The sequence below is a fragment of the Eschrichtius robustus genome, chromosome 4, assembly GCF_028021215.1.
Source record: "Eschrichtius robustus isolate mEscRob2 chromosome 4, mEscRob2.pri, whole genome shotgun sequence".
Lineage (NCBI taxonomy): Eukaryota > Metazoa > Chordata > Mammalia > Artiodactyla > Eschrichtiidae > Eschrichtius > Eschrichtius robustus.
The window spans coordinates 76309549-76323581 of record NC_090827.1 but is presented as its reverse complement, the minus strand read 5'-3'; the positions used below and the strand labels follow the sequence as shown (position 1 = coordinate 76323581).

The 14033-nt window shown below is 41.6% G+C and overlaps 1 protein-coding gene and 1 pseudogene across 2 annotated transcripts in view; one reads left to right on the top strand and one right to left on the bottom strand.

Moving 5' to 3' along the window:
• CRACD (capping protein inhibiting regulator of actin dynamics) overlaps positions 1-14033 on the top strand; it is a 277302-nt gene that overhangs the window by 202692 nt on the left and 60577 nt on the right. The gene's annotated exons all lie outside the window — the stretch shown is intronic.
• On the bottom strand, positions 11244-12512 carry LOC137763486 (coiled-coil-helix-coiled-coil-helix domain-containing protein 2 pseudogene; annotated as a pseudogene).

Genomic DNA, 14033 nt, shown 5'->3' with positions numbered 1-14033 from the left:
CAGAGTGCCTGCCACATATGCAATGGCTTGTATCGATAAATAGTTGTTGACTCTTGTATTGAAATGCATGCCTAGCTTACTGGGAAGTGTGTTAATTTTTTTATTAGCATTTCTCAAGTATTTATGACTTGATCTAGAGCAAGAAATATATCTTATATCAGAACATATGTGTGTATAAAGTCATAAATACCCATAGACATAAACACACATATATAAACTAGAAACATAAGTTTCATGAAATTGTACTCACCCTGTTTTGTATTCTACTCCACTCTCTTCTCTTCTTTTCTTTTCTACTGAGTTTTAAAGCATTCTAAATCCCACTAAATTGATTGCAGGGTCTACTAAATGGGCTGTCACCCACTATTTGGAGGACACTGGCCTTAGGATTCCCCTTAGACCAAACCTCCCTGGCTTTACAAGCCCTCGAAGGAAGACTTTACATCTTCTTTTCAGCTCACCCCCAGTACACACATATACTGCCGTCGCCACTACCACTAAAACCTTTGGATCGTTGGATAGAGAAAACCCTATCAACTGCTATCAAGGGGTTTTCCCCTAGCAAGACTCCAACTTTTTCTCATAGGAGGCCAGAATCTTGAAAACTTTGTGACTTTTGAAAAACAAATTATTCTCCTCCTAAATTTTGAGTACTAGCTGGTGTCAGGAACTCAAGAATTCCTGTGATATGCCAATGCCAGCTCAGTGCTCTGTACCCAGTAGGACTGCAGTCAATATTTGTTGATAAGTCATCATCCCAGATCTGCACTGATCACCATGGAAACAGGGCTCTTGCAGAGGTAGCGCTGACCTGTGCTAGATAGAATAACACTGCTTCTCCATAGATGGACTGAGTTTGGTAGACAGGGCATAAAGTTGTGGGATTATTAGGTAGAGTGAGAATCCAGATAGGGTGTACATTCCTTAATATACAACTGAGAAAAACAGACAGGCAAATGCAAGGCTGGCAAAATCTGAATATAGTGGGGCAGAATTGGTCATCGACAAAAGCTGTCTCCATTTGTATCATTGACCCATAAATCTGAGATTGTCTGGGACCCATCTGGCTTTGCCCTTCAGAACTTAAAAAGAACCCTGAGTGGCTAATGTAATCCCTGATATCTTAGAAGTGTGTCTGAAGGCACATGTTTTGCCCAGAGTTGAGGCTCATAGTAGTCCCTTTTCTTAGAAAACCTCACTGAGTCCGACCCAGGAAGGCAGTTGGGTGATGAGGTTTGGGGATTCAGGTTCTAGGATTGTGGCACTATTCCTTCTCTATCAGCACTGTCATTCCTAGGACTGGGAACCTGGATTCTGACACAAAGAAATGGAATGACTTGGCTCTCTTTGCCAACTTGCAGACTATGATATTGCCTCTTCCAAACCCTGAAGGTCCTTAATGTTGCAAAATAAGCATGATGTAACAAAACAAGTGTAATTAGGAGACAAACCAGGAATGGAGAAAATATAATGAATATAATGAATAGATAATTTATGAAAAGAGTTATAGGTTTTATGAGCCAGAATACATTCTAAACTTCCCTAACTTTTTAAAGAAATGGTTCATAGAATTTTAGAACAGGGAGGGACTTTAGATAGTATATAGTTTAGTCTCTTTATTTTACAGATGTGGAAACTGAGGTCCCAAGAAGCAAGAAAATGGTAGCGGTGACTAAATAAACCCAGATCTTCAAGATTCTGGGGCTTGTTTCCCCACATTCACATGACCTGTTGAGATGAAGAGCATCTCTCTTTATTGTTGCGAAATAGTACACACAAAAAAATAACAGTTTTAGCGACTGTTGGACTTGGTGATGCTAAACAGACAACCCAAAAAGCAGAAATATTTGCCCAGAGGGCTGCATTTAGGTAATAAAATTAAAGCCATAATGTTTGTGGTTCAGGAATGACCTTTGTGAGGTTTCCTGATGTTTGTTGTAGAGCTCCTGTGACTCTCCTTGAAGGCTTTGGACAGTGAGTTGTGTGGCAAATGTTTGCATTTCTAAGACACTTGTCACCACAGAACCTAGATTACCTCACAAAAATGATTCCCAACCATACAAGGCAAAGGACAGCTTTGGGTTTTTTCCCCTGATTCCACATCACACGAACCCAGTGGTTACTAGTCAAAGAGGTAACACATCCAAGATATGGGTGTTAATTTAAATCACTGACCCTTGGAATCTCAGAATTAGGTTGTCATTTATTCTACCAGTATCTGGTGCACGAATTAATGGAAAGGTTCTACAAAACAGATAGTGGTTGTGTCTTCTTTGTCTCTCCAGAATAGGACATTGCCAGAGTGAATCTATTACCTGTCTGAGGTATTGTCCAAGATTCAGTCTGGGCATGAGAAACCTGGTGGGGGGCAGTGATTCTCAAGGGACTACCTCATCCCCACAGAGTGCTCTCCAGTGAGAACAGAGTAAGGAGCCAAAAGAAAGAAACTTGGTATTAGTGCAAAAGAATGGCGTTCGGATCAAAGAAGAATAGCCTGACCGGACTGTCTGACCCAACCTGGAGTACTGAGACAGACTATATCATTTCATTTGAAAATCTTTTAAAACAGTATTTTTTTCTGTTTTCAGAAATGATATCAGAGTAGCTCTACCCATAGGTAGGCACAGAGGACCAGGTGAGGTTGTATTCCTTTCCTAGACCATTTGAACACTAGCGGTTTCATTCTGCTACCACTTGGGTCTGTATTTCACAGGTCATCGACTCAGTAAGCAACAAGCACTTGGCCCAGTGGCTCCAAGACCACTTGGAATGAATGTCACTTTGACTTTGGTTCATTTCCCAATAGTACCATTGAGAATTCCTGCTAAATTTATCAAGAATTGATGCTCACATAGTAGAACCTAGTGGCTTCTGTCTTACATCTCTAAGAATTTTACATACTCAGGCAAGGTTTGAGAATTTGACCCTCAAGTCACCTTTTATCCTGTGGGGACTAAAACTGCACCTGCCCTTAAGTTTAAAAAATTATTAGTCAGGGACTTCCCTCGTGGTCAGTGGTTAAGACTCCACGCTCCCGATGCAGGGGGCCCGGGTTTGATCCCTGGTCAGGGAACTAGATCCCGCATGCTGCAACTAAAGATCCCGCATGTCGCAACGAAAATCCCGCATGCCGCACCTAAAGACCCCAAGCAACCAAATAAATAAATATTTTAAAAAATTATTAGTCAATCAAGTCATTCTGAAATCTGTCACTAATTATTTAACTAATCTTAATTGAATCTCTGTATTATCAATAATTACTACAGTTTTTCCTCAGAATTTTCAGCTGTCTAACCACTTAGGTCATTTCCAGTTAAACCCATTATAGTCACACGAGTTACTAAATATCCTCCACTCATCAATCCTCAGTAAGCATTACATTCTTTAGGGCCCTTTTCTGGTTTATCAGTACCACCCAGCTCTCACTTTAATGAAGGTACCAATGTAAAGACATAAAGATTTTGAACTTGAACTGTTAACAGTTCAATATTGCAAGAATAGCAAACTGAGACCACTGAATCTTTTAAAAATCATTTTTTTTTAAAGAAACAAGTGACGCATAATAATATCACCGAGGCTACAACCTTGCAAACATGATGATTGGACATGGTAAGCAGAAGAGACCAATTGCTCTAGACGTATTGGTAAAACCTTTTCATGCCCAGAGGATGGGAAATAAATCCCACTGAAATTCAGGGGATTTTCGTATTAATACAGTTCTAGAGGTCAGTGGCCTGGGGCATGTCATATATCCCTTTTAAGGCGAGGGATAAGTTGTTGCATCTGGCCCCTCCCACCACCAGCAAGAGGTCCAGCACCCAGTTGGCTTCTTTGGATGCTGGAGGCAACATATTCCTCACCTGGGTCTCGGGCCCATTTACCAAGGGACCCGAAAGCTGTTCATTTGAGTAGGGCCTAGAACAAGAGAAGGTTCTGCAACAGGTCCAGGCTGCCGCGCAAGCTGCTCTGCCCTTTGGGCCATATGGTCCAGTAGATGCAGGGCTGCTTGAAGTCTAAGTGGCAGATAGGAATGGTGTTTGGAGCCTTTGGTGGTCCCTATAGGTGAATCACAGCACACACCCTTAGGATTTTGGAGCAAAACCCTACCATCCTCTGTAGATAACTGTCCCTTTGAGAAACAGCTTTTGGCTTGCCCATGGGTGTTAGCAGAGACTCAACGCTTAACCACGGCCCACCAAGTTACCGTGTGACCTGAGTTGCCCTTTATGACCTGGGTGTTGTCTGACCCACCAAGCCATAAAGCTGGGCATGCATGGCAGCACTCCATCATCAAAAGGAAGTGCTATATACTAAATCAGGTTCAAGCAGGCCCTGAAGGCACAAGTAAATTATATGAAGAAGTGGCTCAAATGCCCATGGTCCCCAGCCCTGCTCACTGCCTTCTCTCTCCCAGCTTGCACCTATGGCCTCATGGGGAGTTCCCTATGACCAGTTGACTGAGGAAGAGAAAAATTGGGGCTCATTATTGATGGTTTTGCATGATATTCAGGTACCACTTGAAAGCTGTTATGCTCTAGCCCCATCCTAGGGCAGCCCTGAAGGACAGTGGGGAAGGGAAATCCTTCCAGTGGGTAGAATGTCAGTCAGCGCATCTGATTGTTTGTTTTTTTTGTAAGGAGAAATGGCCAAATGTATAAGTCTATAACAATTCATAGGTTGTGGCCAGTGGTTCGGCAGGATGGTCAGGGACTTGGAAGGAATATGATTGGAAAATTGGTGACAGAGAGATCTGGGCAAGAAGTATGTTGATAGACCTCCCTGAATGGGCGAAGGATTTTAAGATATTTGTGTCTCAAGGCAAGACTATACAATGGTGGAAAGACAGTCTCTTCAATAAATGGTGCTGGGAAAACCAGACAGCTACATGTTAAAAAAATGAAATTAGAACATTCTTTAACACCACACACAAAAATAAGCTCACAATGGATTAAAGACCTAAATGTGAGACCGGACACTATAAAACTCTTAGAGGAAAACATAGGCAGAACACTCTCTGACATAAATCTCAGCAATATCTTTTTCTGTCCATCTCCCAGAGTAATGGAAATAAAAACAAAAATAAACAAATGGGACCTAATTAAGCTCAAAGCTTTTGCACAGCAAAGGGAACCATAAACAAAATGATAAGACAGCCCACAGATTGGGAGAAAAATATTTGCAAATGATGTGACCGACAAGGGATTAGTCTCCAAAATTTACAAACAGCTCATGCGGCTTAATATCAAAACAAACAACCCAGTCAAAAAATTGGCAGAAGACCTAAATAGACATTTCTCCAAAGAAGACATGAAAAGATGTTCAACATCACTAATTATTAGAGAAATGTAAATCAAAACTACAATGAGATATCGCCTCACACTGGTCAAAATGGCCATCATCAAAAAATCCACAAACAATAAATGCTGGAGAGAGTGTGGAGAAAAGGGAACCCTCTTGCACTGTTGGTGGGAATGTAAATTGATACAGCCACTATGGAGACCAGTATGGAGGTTCCTTAAAAAACTAAAAATAGAGCTACCATATGATCCTGCAATCCCACTCCTGCGCATATATCCAGAGAAAAACATGGTCCGAAAGGATACATACACCCCAGTGTTCATTGCAGCACTGTTTACAATAGCCAAGACATGGAAGCAACCTAAATATCTATCGACAGAGGAATGGATAAAGAAGATGTGGTACATATGTACAATGGAATATTAATCAGCCATTAAAAAGAATGAAATAATGCCATTTGCAGCAACATGGGTGAACCTAGAGATTGTCATACTGGGTGAAGTAAGCAGACAGAGAAAGAGAAATATCGTATGATATCACTTACACCTGAAACTAATACAACATTGTTAATCAACTATACTCCAATATAAAATAAAAAGTTAAAAAAAAAAAGCTATTTGTGACTCATGTAGATGCTCTCCAAAGAGTGACCTGAGGGGGATTTTAATAGTCAAGGGATAGGATGACCCATTCTATGGATACCTGGCAGCCTCTTTTCCCAGCCACCCCTGTCATTGCCCAATGGGCTCATGAACAAAATGGCCATGGTGTCAGGGATGGAGGACGTGGATGAGCTCAGCAGCATTATTGACTTCCACTCACCAGGGCCAGAAACCAACGCTGAGTCCCCAGTATGACATCGTTCCCTGGGGTAATCATCTAGCTACCTGGTACAAGTTCATTAAATTGGACTGCTTCCATCATGGAAGGAGCAGCACTTTGTTCTTACTAGAATAGACATTCTGGATACAGCTCTGCCTCCTCTGCATGCAGTGCTTCTGTCAAAACTATCATCCGTGCGGTTACATACTATCTCATCTACTATAATGGTAGGTCACATGGCATCACTTCTGATCAAGGAACTTGATAGGCCCATGCTCATGGAATTCACTAGTCTTGCCATGTTCTCCATCATCCTGTAGCAGCTGGCTTGATATAGTGGTGGGACGGCCTTTAGAAGACTCAGTTACAGTGCCAGTGAGGTAGCAATACTTCGTGGGGCTGGGACAATGTCCTCTCGGACGCAGTATATGTCCTAAGTCAGTATCCAGTATATGGTGCTGTTTCTCTCATAGCCAGGCTTATTGGTCCAGGAATCAGTGGGTGGAAATGGGAGTGACTCCATTTTCTTTTACCCCTAGTGATCCAGTAGGAAAATTTTTCTTTCTGTCCCCTTGACCTTAGGTTCTGCTTGTCTAGAGTTCTTAGTTCCAATAGGTGGAATGCTTCCACTAGGAGACACAGCAATGATTCCACTGAACTAGTTGTTGAGACTCTCACATGGCTCCTTTGGGCTCCTCATGCCTCTCAATCAACAGGCAAGGAAGAGGGTTGCTGTATGAGCTGGAGTGATTGATTCTGATTACCAAGGGAAAATTGCTGCTACTATATAATGGAGGTAAGGAAGAGTTTTTCTGGAATAGAGGAGGTCCCTTAGGGCATACTAGCATTCCCATGTCCTGTGCGGTAATCAAAAACTACAACAACCCAGTTCAGGACAGCTAATGGACCAAGGTCTTCAGGAATGCAGGTTTGAGTCAACTCACCAGGCGAAGAACCACAACCAGCTGAGGTCCTTGCCAAGAGCAAAAGGAATGTGGAATGGGTAGTGGAAGAAGATAGCTATACAGACCAGGTACAACCACATGACCATTGCAGAAACAACCCATGATAGCTATGAGTATTTCTTCCTTATTTTGTTATGAATATGTTTGTATATATATTAACCAAATATGTTTTTCTTATCTCCTTATCATCTAACATAAGATGTATTAATAATAACTCTATGTCTCAGTTTATAAGTTACAGGAGAAGTGTGAGCACCACCCAAGCACTTCACATCTTCTTCTGGGGAACGGGTTAGTGTGTTTTCAGATGTACATAGGATAGTTGTGTCATGTCAGTGGAAGTATGTGTTTGTTATTGGCTTTATGTGGAAATGAAGCGCGGTTTGAGGAGCTGAGCACAAGTGCCAAGTTGACAGAGGGTGGGGTGTGATCATTTTGCTGCATCAGCTGGACTAGGCTGTACTCCCTAGTTATTTAATCAAACACAAATATTGTTTCATTGAGCTGTTGCTGTGCAGATGTTTTGTATGTAATTAAAGTCCATAATCAGTTGACTTTAAGCAAGGGAGATTATACAGCATAATCTGGGTGGGCCTGAGTCTATAAATTGAAAAGCCTTTAAAACAGGACTGAGGCTTCCCTGGGAGAAGAAATTCCACCTGGGAGCCAGCAGCAAATTCCAGCCTGCCCTCCCTGAGGACTTGCCCTATGGGTTTCAAACTTGCTTAGCCAGCCTCCACCTGGCATAAGCCAATTTCTTGCAATAAATCTCTTAATGTATTTTACACACACACACACACACACAAACACACACACACACATGCACATACTCATGCACATGCACACATGCCCGTGCAAAAACACCTCCTGCTGGTTCTGTTTCTCTGATTAAACCCTGACTGATACAGCCTCAGATATCCCTAAAGCTTTTGTTTTACCCATTAGTGCTGCCAGCTGGGCCCCCGCACTGATCCCACAGGTGTTGGGTGTTCAATAGTATGTGTTGAATTGAAATGAATTTAAGGTGTTCAGCCCTCATGTAGAGGTATCCTTTGTTGAGGTAGTTGGCTGCTGCACTAAATATGCAGGGCAAGGTATCAGGCAGCTCCCCCTGCCAGTATTCTCCGCTCAGAGTCGGGCGTTGATTCACAGCACCCTCTGAAACTCAAGTGGCAGAAATTGGCAGTGAAAAGAACCACCACCCACACGTCTTCTAGTATGTGGGAGAAATGTGGCCAAACACTGAGACTTCACATGAAAAATCGTATCTGCTTCTGTTACTGCTTCTCAATATTATTTGGTTTCTCTTGTGAATTGTTGTGAAACATGTAAAAGGGGGTTCTGAGATAGTCCAATGGGAAAAACCAGAAAAATGAAAAATTAATGTGGTTTGGAGAAACAAAGGGCCAAAGAAACGATTGGTCCTTGCCTAGACCTAGTAAGTACAGTACAAACCTATTTCAGTAGGTTCTACTTAGCATGTGCAGTCAATTTTGCTATAACATGACATATGTATTGCTGAAAATCGATGAGCTATGCAGAATCACAGAGTGAAAACCAAGGGCTAATGGGAAAATGGGATAGCAGCACAACACAAAAAATTGTAAGTGACTTATTTAAAAGGGTAGGCACCTAATAAAAATTGTAGCACAGTTTTGCACATGTTAAATGATAATGAAATAAAACAATACTCCAATATATATGGTACTTTACCTTGAAAAAGACAAAGTTTTCTCGTGGACTAGAGCATCGGATGGCTGCAACTTGTGAGCTATCGTGAGGCTGTGGAAGGGGGTCTTTCCCGAAATTGGACAGAAAGCTGTAACACCACATGTGTGTGGGTTTATCTCATAACACAGGTGGCAATCTGCGGGAACTGGTAGACGTTTGAGGTGTATGTGTGTGGGGGGTTTGTGTATTCCTACACACCTCAATTCAGCTGAGTGCAGTTTTCCGCACTCAGTGTTTCTCGTAGATGGGATAACATATGTCAATCACATTGGAACAAACTTGCATTTTCAGAACAAGTGTGATTACGGGGCTGACGGTGCTGCCTAAAGAGATCACCACCCTTTATCTGTACTTTCAAACTCCCAAAGGTTCTTTGTAAGTTTGGTGCAAATTCATTTGTTAGCAAAAAGTAAGGTGAATATAAATGTTTTCCAGAAACACTGCATTTGACTGTAAAGTGCTGTCACAGACCCCACTGGGGTTTAAATATGCCTCTCTACAATCTGAAAACTTCTGATTTCTAAAGCATGTCTAGCTCTAAGGGAATAGGGAACAGTCCATCTGTATACTGAGTGTCTGTTTAGTGTGAGGCGTCGTGTTAAGGCATGGTACACAGCAGTTGCCTGAATCCTATAATTTTACTAATTTAAGAGGAATTTTGCAGTGCTTTTCTTAGCCCTGGAACATCAGAATACTTGAGAGAAGAAACTGTTCAGTTAAAAAAGATTGCTAGACGTACACTCTAGTAATGTAAACTCATGTTTACTGGGCAGTGTGCGCTGGAATTTAGGGGAGGAACTTAGTGTGTATAAAATATATGGTACCTAAAGAAACTAGAAGACATTTGAAAGAAATAGTGAAGACATTGTTTCCCCGAGTGTGTTCAGAGGAACACTAGTCATGATAGACGTCCAGAAAGTCAAGTTTGGGCAGCACTGCGTATTCTCTGCTCTTCTGGAGCACAATAATGATACCAGCATATTAAAGACTCCGAAAGGTCCCATAGTAAAGAAGCATGTTTAACTTTGTTTTACGTGGATTCTCAAATGTACTGGTCTTTGGATAAGAACCTGGTACTGACCCACAGAGCACATTCTGAGAAACTCCAGACTAAGACGTTTATGATGCTGCAGATGAACTATGAGAGGAAATTCTGTTTCTCATTTGGAAGTGTAGCATATAAATCCAATGCAGAGAAATTGTATGCTTTTATTATTTTAGGTTTAGAAATGAAAATGTAAGAAGTGCATTCTTATGACAAATGGAAAATGAATCAGATTTGCTTGACTTGCCCAGTGATTTTTAATTTTTAGAACCTTCTGTATAAACTAGCAATTATGATGATGCGGCCATCAAATGGTATGTAATTATATCCATGAAATAACGGATAGTGAGTACTTTTTAAAATGAAAACAAATTCCCTAAAGTAATTATTGGATGATGAAAATAAATTAATTTAGTTCAGTACTTAAAGAATGAAAATTACTGTGATCCCTGAAGCAGTGTATGTGCAGATATAGGTTCTTTCATGTGAAAAATTATGGCACAGAAATGCTGAAATATTAAGAAAATGTGATACCCACTGTTTTTTCTCCTATAAACTCAATCTTACCATTTAAGATGGTCCATTTCCACAGAGGCTGGTAAGCAGATGTTTCATAGCTAGTAAGACATGGGATCAGGATTCAGGCCAACTGCTCTCATCTCTGGAGCCTACATACTTAACCCCTAACTAGAGCTGCAGTCATTAAAAAAACAAATTTAGTAGAAATAACATTTCTTTCTTCTCCCTCCCCTCCTCTCCCCACTGTCCCAACCACCCAACAAAAGTAAATTTCTGCTGTAAACTTCTAAAATGCCGTTCTAAATACTTTAATGTTAGAGAATACTTTGCGAAGCCATACTCCTTCTACATGACCATTGTATTTTGGAATATTAATAGCATTGCAGAAGTGTTCTGTTTTACTGCATTGTGAAAATTGCTTTGATCTTTTAGGCCCCATCTGTACAAATATATTCACAATGACAATTGGCGTTATTTGTCAAGAAAAATAGCTGCTGTTGATGACCGTGCACTTAATCCAGTTGATTCCGGGGAGACAGACAGTTATTACAGCCCCCAAATCATAAACTGATCATAAAATAGTTTATCGAGTGGCTATGTACAGACACACGCTCAGGTTTTCATAATGGTAGTTGTAGCATAGAATTTCAAGTGCTTCATAAAATTTAGGTACTTGCTTTTTTTTGGAAAGAAAATCACTTTATTCTAATTAATTCACAAACAAAAGCATGTTTAAGAGGCCACACAAACACACACCCAGCCCCAAACTCAATACCATCTCTGTGAGCTTCTGTGTGGTGAGAATACCCTCTTCCACTGCAATCCTGAAGCACAAAGCTATTAATGATAGAGGAAAGGTTTAACTGGTGGCTTCACACTTTATATCTTCACTATCAATTATATTTTTAATGCTAAACCAACGTGGTCATGAGAGATGATTTTTCATGCCTCCAATTGGAACTTCTTGATGAAGCTAACCTGTTCGCCAATCTGCACGATTTTCAGCACCTCGCTGAAGCCTTCACACAGCTTAAGGTCACCCTGGTTCTGGGCACACTCCAAAAACTGTTTCACCTCAAAAAAGCATGGGCCACTCTGCTGCTGCTGTGCAGGCTGGGTTCCCTGAGGCTCCTGGTAAGTGATGTCAAGCCTTGAGGGCTCAGCATTATTTCCTCCACTGAAGCCACCAGGGAGGGCATGACCCAGAGTGTGCCCGATGGCAGAACCCACAGCCACGCCGGCTGCAGTGGTTGCCACCTGGGCCATCAGACCTGGCTGCTGGGGAGCAGAAGCAGGGAGCCAACAGCAGATGGTGGAGCCGCTGCGGGCGGCTGAGCTGCGGGCGCTGGCCTGGGTGCACTTCTCATCTGAGGTGCCCGGCTGGCCGGAGGGGCCACGCGGGGTGTGCGGCTTCGGCTTCCACGAGGCACCTTAAATGCGCAGCGAAGCGGGGTCTAGAAGAGCGAGACTCGGAGGAGACCCGGGCTGCTTCTTAAGTACTCGCTTTTTTGATATAAAAGATCTTAGACCTAAACATTGAGAGTAAAATTGGGGAATCAAGTAAATAAGAGTATAACTCCTTCCCTGATTTATAAAATTTTATTCCCTATTAATGTTGCTAAATCCCAGTTTGCTGTCCGAATGTTGGGTGGACCTCTTTGCAGTTACTGAGTTTTTTCTAAAGTTAATCCTGGAAAAATAATTAATTGCCACAGTCAGTAATAAAATAATCATAAAAATAAAGTTCTAAATTTTATTTAAAATGTAAAGATATTTCTGACAGGAATGTATAATTGATTTCGGAAATGAGAATGGGGGAAATTTTTTTTTTTTATAACTGAGATGTCACCAAACACTAAGACTTTGAAGCAGACGTCTAACAAAAGCTTCTGTGTTCTGACTCCCCCTCCGAAGAAAGATTGGTGTTCTTAGGACTTAGAATCTTTTTTTTCTCATGGTAAGAGGATTGTTTGTTGGATGGAGAGTTCAGGTAGGTTTTACTGTTCTTTTACCTTCCGGGTAATAAGTAAGGCATTGATGAAGAAGCAGCCTTTCCCAAGTAATTTATGAGAAGGGCGCTGTCTGACATCTGGACTTTGACATGTCTTCCAGGATGATGTGTGTGGGCTCATGCCAAGTGATTGCCCATATAACATGCAGCACAAAGTGCTCGGCTGCCTGGATTACAGGCAGTCCTCAAACGACCAGCTCTACAGATAGGTCACCTGAAGGAGACCATTCTGTACTCACATGAAGCCCACCAAGTTCTCCGAGCTGAGGCTTCCATACCCTGGTGTCCTCTCCTAGACTGTCTGTTCACTTTCTGCCCCGCCCCCCCCCCAATATGACCAGTGCAGCAAATATTTTATCTGGTGGCTGCCCCCATTCAAGACACTTGAGGCAGGACTTCCCTGGTGGCACAGTGGTTAAGAATCTGCCTGCTAATGCAGGGGACATGGGTTCAAGCCCTGGTCCGGGAAGATCCCACATCCGCGGAACAACTAAGCCCCTGCACCACAAGTACTGAGCCTGTGCTCTAGAGCCTGCGAGCCACAACTACTGAGCCCACACGCCACAACTATTGAAGCCTGCGTGCCTAGAGCCCGTGCTCTGCAACAGGACAAGCCACCGCAATGAGAAGCCTGCGCACTGCAACAAAGAGTAGCCCCTGCTCACTGCAACTAGAGAAAAACCCACGCGCAGCAACAAAGACCCAACGCAGACAAAAATAAATTAAAAAAAAAAAAAAGACTGAGGCATTACTCAGCCATAAAAAAGAACAAAATAATGCCATTTGCAGCAACATGGATGGACCTAGAGATTCTCATACTGAGTGAAGTAAGTCAGAGAAAGACAAATATCATATGATATCGCTTATATGTGGAATGTAAAAAAAAGCCTACAAATGAACTTATCTACAAAACTGAAATAGAGTTACAGATGTAGAAAATAAACTTATGATTACCAGGGGGTAATGGGGGGAGGGATAAATTGGAAGATTGGGATTGACACATACACACTACTATATATAAAACATAACTAATAAGGACCGACTGTATAGCACAGGGAACTCTACTTAATACTCTGCAATGGCCTATATGGGAAAAGAATCTAAAAAAGAGTGGGTATATATATTTGCATAGCAGATTCACTTTGCTGTACAGCAGAAACTAACACAACATTGTAAATCAATTATACCCCAATTAAAAAAAAAAAAAAAAGACACCGAGCATTACAAAGGCCCTCATCGGCCTTCTTGGCTGACCATGTAGACCAAGTCACCCATCAGTTAAATACCCATTCAAGAAACTGTAATTTAATTTGCCTTTAATTACAGTTAACTCTCTTGGTTCCGGCTCAACTGAACCCCACCAAATCCACCTTGATTTTAGAGAAAGGGACGACTTTTTTCCCCCCATCAATAAATTCTAACATTCTAAAATTCTCTACTTAGCTTAAAAGCTAGATTCGTGGGCCCAGGCTGGAGGTAATGATGTTATCATAACTGATACTTTTAGAACTTTGCTGTGGTCTTTTAGAATATTTCTGATTAGAGAATTTGGGGTTAGGTATTTCTACAGTGTGAAAAAAAAGCAAATGATATAAAAGGAAAAAAGAATTTTACCTCAGAAATAAGTGAAATGTAGCATGTT